General features: G+C 42.6%; 1 long non-coding RNA gene across 1 annotated transcript; it reads left to right on the forward strand.

The window, feature by feature from the left end:
• Positions 1-361: 361 nt before the first annotated feature.
• On the forward strand, positions 362-4,622 carry LOC143810081 (uncharacterized). The gene is made up of 3 exons (XR_013222646.1): positions 362-443; positions 3,959-4,119; positions 4,328-4,622. It is a non-coding gene; the product is annotated as an uncharacterized LOC143810081 (long non-coding RNA).
• The last annotated feature ends 4,539 nt before the right edge of the window (positions 4,623-9,161 follow it).

Raw genomic sequence — 9,161 nt, forward strand, 5'->3', positions numbered from 1 at the left:
AGCCCTGACTTCCTGTGTGTATAAAAAGTAATGACGAGGGCAGAAGGCCAGTGGATCTTACAATTAAACACTTTTACTCCCGTTGATCATTTGAAGACAAATAACTCTGAAATATGGGTAATCATGGGCCATCAATACTTACCTATAAAAGAATGTGAAATGCTTGTTAGGTGTAATCCCTGAGGAAGGAGAACGCTACCTCCGAAACACCTAGGATAACAGATTATTGTTTTTGCCTATGGGGGAACCCATAGCAAGTGATGTCCCATTTGCTCTAAGTGGCAGTCTTTTCCTTATTCAGTGTGCCATGGTAAGCGCAGCCGGCCAGAGCGCTATAGACACCACAACACAGACTTGGAATTGAAGAGCTACTCCTTATCTAGTGGATCTACAACATATTTCATTGATTTGAGGAATCTCCAGAACATCTTGTCCACTAACCGGTAGGCACAATTACAGGATATTTCCACTGAATGATTGTTATATGTATAGCAATGGGCACATGAATGCAAATTATCGCATTTAACTTTGCTGATAACATTTTTAAATCTTTTTTTACTGATTTTTGGAAGGCAGAATGAACAAAAAATAGCAATTCACAAATTGCTATTCTTATACTGTTCACTGTGCAGTAACATTGATAAAATAGATGTATTCTTTGGATCAGTAGGATGACAGCATTACCACATTTATTTTCTTTGCTATGTTTGCACATTAAGAACAATTTTCTAGAAAAAAAATTGTTTATGCATAGCTTAGAGAGATAACCGTTTATTTTTCTACTGACTGAAGAATCAGGGCCTATTATTTGTGGGACAATGTTTTCAGTGATACAATTTGTCTTTTCTTACAACCTTATTTTTTTTCACTTTTTCTATAGCAATACTATAGTTTGGGTGATCCTGGCGATGCCAAATATGTTGACATTTTATATGCTTTTGTTTTTATATAGAAAATATGATTTTATTGGTAGAAAATGCTTCTATGATTTTTTTTATTTTTTTTTATTTTTTTATATTTTTTGAAAACTTGTTTTTACATTATTACTTTGTCTTTCTCTGAAACTTGAACAGTACATGTTCTGATCACTGGTCCAATACCATGCAATACCTTTGCATTACGAGGTATTAGACCTGTAAATTTTACACTGACAAGAGCCTTGTTAGGCCAATGAACCTGGTAGACCTGGAAATCATTCTTTGACTTCCAGTCAATATTATGCCCTTGGGCATCCCATTTTGTGTGTGAGGTGCAGGCATAGTTTTCTAAATGACACGATTGTTATTGATCGCAACATTTAGAGGGTTAAACAGCCAAGAGCAATACTGGCACTGGATCTTGCTGTTAGTGCAGGAGTCGGTTGTCATTTTAGCTGAGCTCCATGCAGTGTTCATGCTTGGCACACCTCCCGTACCTTCAAAATCACCAAGATGTACCAGTAAGTCGATAAATTGGCAAGTAGGATGTTCCAGCAAATCCAATGTAGGGAAGGGGTTAAAGACCACTTGACAAAATTGATCCTCCTCAAGTACATTGCTTATTACTGTACAATTAATGTTTTATTTTGCTCTCAATGTAATAAATCTGACAACACTCAACTGTGAGTGTGAAAAGTTAAGAAAAGTTTAATGTTCACTCGAAAAACTTTTAGAATTCTGTGTTAATGTATGAGAGTTCACTGTCATGCCTGGTGTGATCAGACAATTAGAAAAGCAACATGTCACTCGCCCTACAGCTGTGAGGGGGCTGGCAGATGTATCAATGTGTTTCTACTAATTTACCCAAGGGAAAATTAATCTTAGTGACTGCTCGCTGAGGGAGAAAAAAAATAGCACAGTGTGCATTATACTAATTAGCTCAATTTAGGTTTTAATGACAATGATTATGATAATTTCATTGAACAAAGGTGTTCAGGAAGGAGCATCACTTGTCACTGAAAAATATTACATTTATTAGAATTCTGCATCTTAATTCTATTTTAAATAGTTTGGACTGATTAATTATATTACATGCATAACATGATGTATTAAGTTTCTGCTGGTGATATTTGAACATTTAAAATCAACAGGGCGCATGTGCTCATGTCTCTAAAAACTCAGATAACTCACCTGATAGACTAAAAGTGAGGCAACACTAAGAGGCAATACTACAAATATCATTTCATCTTAGGAGTTACCAAGTCTAAACTTATAGACACTGATTTCCAGGAAAAAAAAAATTTGTCTTAATTTTTACAGCTCCTTATTTGCCAAATTACCTTGTCCATTTCAGGCCCCCTTGTATCATGAGCCGCACTTTGGCAAAAATTCATTATCTATCTGCATAAATATTAAAGGCTTCTTAATATCAATGGATTTCTAATAGAAATACATGGGGGACTGACATCTAGTCCAAATATAGGCTTCAAATAATGTAGGATCACTGCTGTTTCTCTTGGTCTGCTCTGCCGATGGGATGTAACTGCTGGCATAATGCTGATTGCCAACCAACTCTCCGCAGTTAGGCAGCAGGGAGCTGGCTATCAATCAGCATTACATTGGTAGTAATTCCCTATTGACAGAGCAGAAGAGAAGTAGCTGCTGTGTCGATGTGAAACCACTCTGGAAGCTGCAGAATGGTCTACAAGAGCGATCTGTGACCACTCAGAGCAGGCAGAGATTAATGCTGGGTAGAAGAGGCAGGTACTTAGCAGTTCCATGCCTGTAATTTCTCACACCCAAAGGTGAAAATAAGCAAAGTCCCGGTTAGCCCCTTCAGCATTTAGAAATCTTTCTTTTGAAATTGGCTACAGTGTGTAGATGAGATTTCTGAAAATAATCTCTACTTACCTCTACAGTGCTGCCACTCCGAGGATCTCTGCTGAACTGGATGTAATGACTTTGTGACCACACATTACCTGACCCTGCAGCCAATGACCATTTTTAGCTTTTTATTAGGATGGTTTCACATTGGTACCTTTAAACAGAGTGAAATGCGCTGTAATGAAGCTCTTTAGTAAAATGTTTTATAGTGATCATTATTTGTATAATACATTTGACAAAAGGCAGAGAAGCTCTATTACTGTTCAGTTTATTTCCTAATTATGGTCTCTGCATCTGTACGCTGTTGCATTGCATGATCATCACTTCTGCAGCTTGTTCACACATTGCAGATTTGATGCAGATTTTGAATCTTGATGTGGAAATGGAAAATCCACAGCAAAATGCATTTTATTAGTTACTATTAACCCCTTTCTGACATTGGGCATAAATGTACGCTGATGTCAGACACCCTCCCTTTGATGTAAGCTTAGGCGCTGAGGCCACATCTTTTCCTGCACATGTCAGCTGTTTTGAAAAGCTGATATGGGCATCTAACAGCCTCGGGAGGAGTCACAATCCTCCCATGGCTGTTAACCCATTAAATGCCAATGTTAAACTCTGACAGCGGCATTTAACACGGGCTTCTGGCAAGGGTGACAGAAAACTGCCCATCGGTGACCCCCATCAAGTGATCGCAGGTCACTGATGGGTTGGCATGACAACTAGAGGTCTCCTGCAGACCTTTATGGTTGTCACTGCTGGCTTGCCATGAGTTCCGCCCAGTGGTCAGAGCTCAAAGCAAGTGAGTAATTCTGCTACATGCAGGTTGATGCTACATGCTGATTGAGTTATGACAGCTTCTAGTCTCCCGTGGAGACTATTGAAGTATACCAAAAGTAAAAAAAAAATGTTTTTAAAATAATATTAAAAAATTTGAACATTCAAATCACCTCCCTTTCACCCCACTAAACATAAACCAATAGAAAAAAATCAAACATACAGTTGTTTTCAAAAGTTTACATACTCCGGCAAATTTTTACTTCCTTGGCCGTTTTTCAGAGAATATGAATGATTACACCAAAACTTTTTCTCCAATCATGGCTAGTGGTTGGGTGAAGCCATTTATTGTCAAACAACTGTGTTTTCTCTTTTTAAAGGAAACCACTGCTAAGGACAGGCAACAAGCAGAAGAGACTTGTTTGGGCTGAAGAACACAAGGAATGGACATTAGACCAGTGGAAATCTGTGCTTTGGTCTGATGAGTCCAAATTTGAGATCTTTGGTTCCAACCACCATGTCTTTGTATGACACAGAAAAGGTGAACTGATGAACGCTACATGCCTGGTTCCCACCGTGAAGCATGGAGGAGGAGGTGTGATGGTGGGGGGTGCTTTGCTGGTGACACTGTTGGGGATTTATTCAAAATTGAAGGCATACTGAACCAGCATGGCTATCATAGCATTTAGCAGCGGCATGCTATTCCATTCGGTTTGCGTTTAGTTGGACCATCATTTATATTTCAACAGGAAAATGACCCCAAACACACCTCCAGGCTGTGTAAGGGCTATTTGACCAAGAAGGAGAGTGATGAGGTGCTGCGACAGATGACCTGGCCTCCACAGTCACCAGACCTGAACCCAATCAAGATGGTTTGGGGTGAGCTGGACTGCAGAGTGAAGGCAAAAGGGCCAACAAGTGCTAATCATCTCTGGGAACTCCTTCAAGATTGTTGGAAGACCATTCCCGGTGACTACCTCTTGAAGCTCATCAAGAGAATGCCAAGAGTGTGCAAAGCAGTCATCAAAGCAAAAGGTGGCTACTTTGAAGAACCTAGAATATAAGACATATTTTCAGTTGTTTCACACTTTTTTGTTAAGTATATAATTCCACATGTGTTAGTTCATAGTTTTGATGCCTTCCGTGTGAATGTACAATTTTCATAGTCACGAAAATACAGAAAAATCTTTAAATGAGAAGGTGTGTCCAAACTTTTGGTCTGTACTGTGTATATATATATATATATATATATATATATATATATATATATATATATATATATATATATATATATATATATATATATATATATATAAGTTTCTCTTCAGCATACTAGGTGCTGAAGGAATTAATCAGCCATGCTATGGGATGGGTTTGTAGGTGAGTAGGTGAGAGATGGGTGTGATGCCTGCTCACCATATATCCACCTCAAGGATGTGGCTGGGAGGTTAAATATACAGCCACTTTTTTTTTCTGTGTTGATGGAGAGAAAAGACTCCTAACAGTGTCTCCAGATGTAGCTGAAGACACATGGTGGTCTGAGCGGGTGAATCCCTCAGATATATGGACTTTGCTATCCATTATTTTTTTGCTTTGCCATTAAGCCAGGAAGGCCATGTTTACTTTTTCTTCTAATGTCTTCACATTTTTTATGCACTAGAGTAGGTTTCTCAATATAAGGATAAATTAGTGTATATAATCTACTATATAATTTTCTAAGGGTCACTTCCGTCTTTCTGTCTGTCCTTCTGTCTGTCTATCTGTCACGGAAATCCCAAGTAGCTGATTGGTCGCGGCAAAACAGCCACGACCAATCAGCGACGGGCACAGTCCGGAGGCAAAATGGCCGGTCCTTCCTCCCTGCAGTCAGTGCCCGCTCCATACTCCCCTCCAGTCAGCGCTCACACAAGGTTAAAGGCAGCGCTAAACGGACCGCGCTATGCAACGGTGTAACGGTGTAAAAAATGACCAAGTATAGAATTGACAAGGCTATGTCTAGGTGGATTTAGTGATCGTACTCAAACAGTGGTAATAAATGGTTGCACACCCAATTGGAGGAGTGTTTCAAGTTTGGTATCAGAAGCCTCTGTCCTGGCTCCAGTGTTGTTCAATATTTTTATAAATTATCTAGATAAGGGCACTGAAGGTAAACTAATCAAATTTGAAAACAATGCAAAGCTAGGAGGGATAGCTAAAGGTACCTTCACACTAAACAACTTTACAACGAGAACGACAACAATCCGTGACATTACAGCATCCTGGATAGCGATCTCGTTGTGTTTGACACGCAGCAGCGATCTGGATCCCGCTGTGATATCGCTGGTCGGAGCTTAAAGTCCAGAACTTTATTTGGTCGTCAGATCGGCGTGTATCGTCGTGTTTGACAGCAAAAGCAACGATGTCAGCAATGTTAAACATGGAGCTAACGACCTGTGAGAACGATAAGTGAGTCACCGCTACGTCACAGGATCGCTCCTGCATCGTTGTGGAGCTGATGTGTTTGACATCTCTACAGCGACCTAAACAGCGACGCTGCAGCGATCGGATCGTTGTCTATATCGCTGCAGCGTCGTTGAGTGTGACGGTACCTTAACACTAGAGAAGACAGAGAAAGGATTCAGAAAGCTCTAGATAAGCTTGAACAATGGAATAAAGAATATAACTATGGGATAAAGAATAGAGCAAATTATAGAATGGTATTTAACTGGGAGAAATGCAAGAGTCTACATCTGGGCAAGCAAAACAAAAAATATATCTACAGAATGGGAGGAAAAGAACTAAGCAACAACATGTGTGAAAAAGACTTCGGTATAATAATAGATCAAAGAATGCACATGAGTCAACAGTGTGATGCAGTTAAAGGATCTGAGAATATTTAGCTTACAATCAAGAAGGCTAAGACAAGACTTAATAGTTGTCTACAAATATCTGAAGGGATGACACAGTGTAGAGGGATCACTTATTCTCATCTGCACATGGAAATATTAGAAGCAATGGAATAAAACTGAATTGAAGAAGATGCATATTATATATTAGAAAAAACTTTTTGACAGTGACGGTGTTAGGGGTCGAGTTCCCGCCTCTGCACAGGGGGAATCTCGGGCCATCTCCGCTGCAGTCTCCCATTCGTCTCCTGTCGCAGTGGAGTCTGCTCAGCGGAGACGTCGGTCCCAGCGTCTCATTCAGTCTAACTGTGTACAAAGGGTTACTGCTGCTTTTCCAGCTTCTGCCATTGAAGCCAGTGCTGGGCAGCGGCGAGCAGACACTTTTGGAACTAAGTCCTGCTTTTCCCCTTCTGAGCATGCCCAGGGTAAGATCTCTCATTGGAGATCGAGGGTCACATGCTTGGATACTGCAGCAAAGCCCATTGGTTCTCCAGGAAGGTCCTGAAGGTGCTCAGGCTCTTTGGCAGCCTCTCATTGGTCCTTTTAGGAAGGTCTTGTACTTGCTGCAGCTATAAAATGCTCGCATGGCCGCACGGCCATGCGCTAGTATCAATCCAAATATGTGCTTTGCGCCAGTGTGGTTATGTATGAATGGATTCAGGGACCCAGCTGAAATAAGCCCCTAGAATTCCGGCACCTCCGGTGAGGAGATTGGTGTGTGCATAACAACTGACTGCTATCAGTTCGGCAGCAAGCTTGTGCTCCTGTGAGGCTAACAGGGTGCAATGCTTTCCTCTCACAGCTACTCTGTGAAGTAACAGAGCTAGTCTATACCACCAAACAGTGCCACCATTCACTAGCTGAAGGTTCCTCCTGCACGGTGGACCCCGGGCTGTGAACGCACCATTTATAATAAACAGCTATATTTACTCGGTGCGTTCCGCTAGCCGTAACAGAATACTAGCGCCAGGGTCTGGCTAGCAAATGGCAGACGATCAGTGTTTACAGCTGTACATCCAGCAGCTGGAGGGTAAGTTAGCGGCTCTTGAGCGCACAACCTCAGCTGTGGATGTTACCGCAGTCGCTGTTCAGGCTGCAAGTGTAGCTGCAGCCAGTTTGTCCTCTGCCACCCCTGCTCTGACTTTATCCCATCTCCCGCTTCCAGACAAGTTTGCTGGTGACAGTAAGCTATGTCGGGGATTCGTGAGTCAGTGCTCCATACATCTTGAGCTCCTGGCTACACGTTTTCCTACGGAATGGGTGAAAGTGGGATTTATTTTATCCCTTTTGTCGGGCAGGGCATTGGAGTGGGCAACGCCGCTATGGGAGCGTAATAATCATGTGGTGCAGAGTGCTCCTCTTTTCCTGGATGCTCTGAAACAGGTCTTTTTGGGACCTCGTGTCACCCACGATACCATGCTCCAATTGTTGGCAATAAAACAGGGTTCGTCCATGGTCAGCCAGTTCGCCGTCCAATTCCGGACTCTGGTCTCAGAGCTGGGGTGGCTGGATAAAGTCCTTATTCCGGTGTTCTGGAAAGGACTGGCAGACCATGTGAAGGACGTCTTGGCCACCAGGGAGATTCCCACCACACTGGAGGAGCTCATTACTATATCTACCCGCATCGACCTCCGATTTAACGTGCGGAGGTTAGAGCGGACCCTGTGTAGGCAGAGGTTTCGGCTGGCTCCCACCTTCGCCAGACCTCTAGAATCTTCCGTTCAAGCGTCTGACTCCCATGAGGCCATGGAGGTTTCTCGAGCGGGACCTAACTCCTGGCCCACTCGGGTACCCATGGTTTGTAAAAATTGCTAACAACTAGGACATTATGCCAATAAATGTTAACGGTGGTCGGGAGAACGATCGCGTCTAGTAACCATTGGAGGAGGTTCACTAGACCATGCGGCATTTTCCTCCAAGTTGTCCTTTAAAGGGACAATCACGTTAGGCTCATCTTCTCTAACAGTCGAGCTTTGTGTGGACTCTGGAGCAGAGGGAAATTTAATGTCCTCTGCTTTTGCTCTGTGTCATGCAATACCTCAGGTGATGCTCACCAAACCGATGACTGTTAGAGTAGTGAATGGGTCGACACTTCCCACACAAATCACACACCAGACTGTCCCTTTCACATCATTCATGTCCCCTTCCCACCAGGAGATTATTTCACTTCTTGTCCTTCCCGAGGGAATGGACGAGATTCTGCTGGGAATACCCTGGCTCCGTTTCCACTCCCCACATATTGAGTGGACCTCTGGGAGGATATTGGGTTGGAGTGAATCATGTAAGGGCAGATGTATGAGAGAGAGCGTTCAGGTTTCCACCACTGAGACACCCACAGATCTTTCTTCTCTTCCCAAATGCTATTGGTCTTATGCAGATGTCTTCTCCAAAAAGGCTGCGAAGACCCTTCCACCTCACCGTCCCTATGACTGTCCTATTGATCTCTTGCCTGGAGCAGAACCTCCTCGAGGATGTGTCTATCCCCTCTCTCTCCCGGAGATGGAGGCTATGTCCCAATACATCCAGGAGAATTTGGCAAGAGGGTTCATTAGGAAGTCAGTGTCATCTGCAGGGGCGGGGTTCTTCTTTGTGCAGAAGAAGAACGGAGAGTTACGTCCTTGCATAGATTACAGGGGTCTTAATGCCATCACCATTAAGAATAAGTACCTGTTGCCCCTGATTCAGAGCTCTTTGATAG

Source organism: Ranitomeya variabilis, chromosome 2 (assembly GCF_051348905.1).
Source record: "Ranitomeya variabilis isolate aRanVar5 chromosome 2, aRanVar5.hap1, whole genome shotgun sequence".
In the NCBI taxonomy this organism is placed as follows: domain Eukaryota; kingdom Metazoa; phylum Chordata; class Amphibia; order Anura; family Dendrobatidae; genus Ranitomeya; species Ranitomeya variabilis.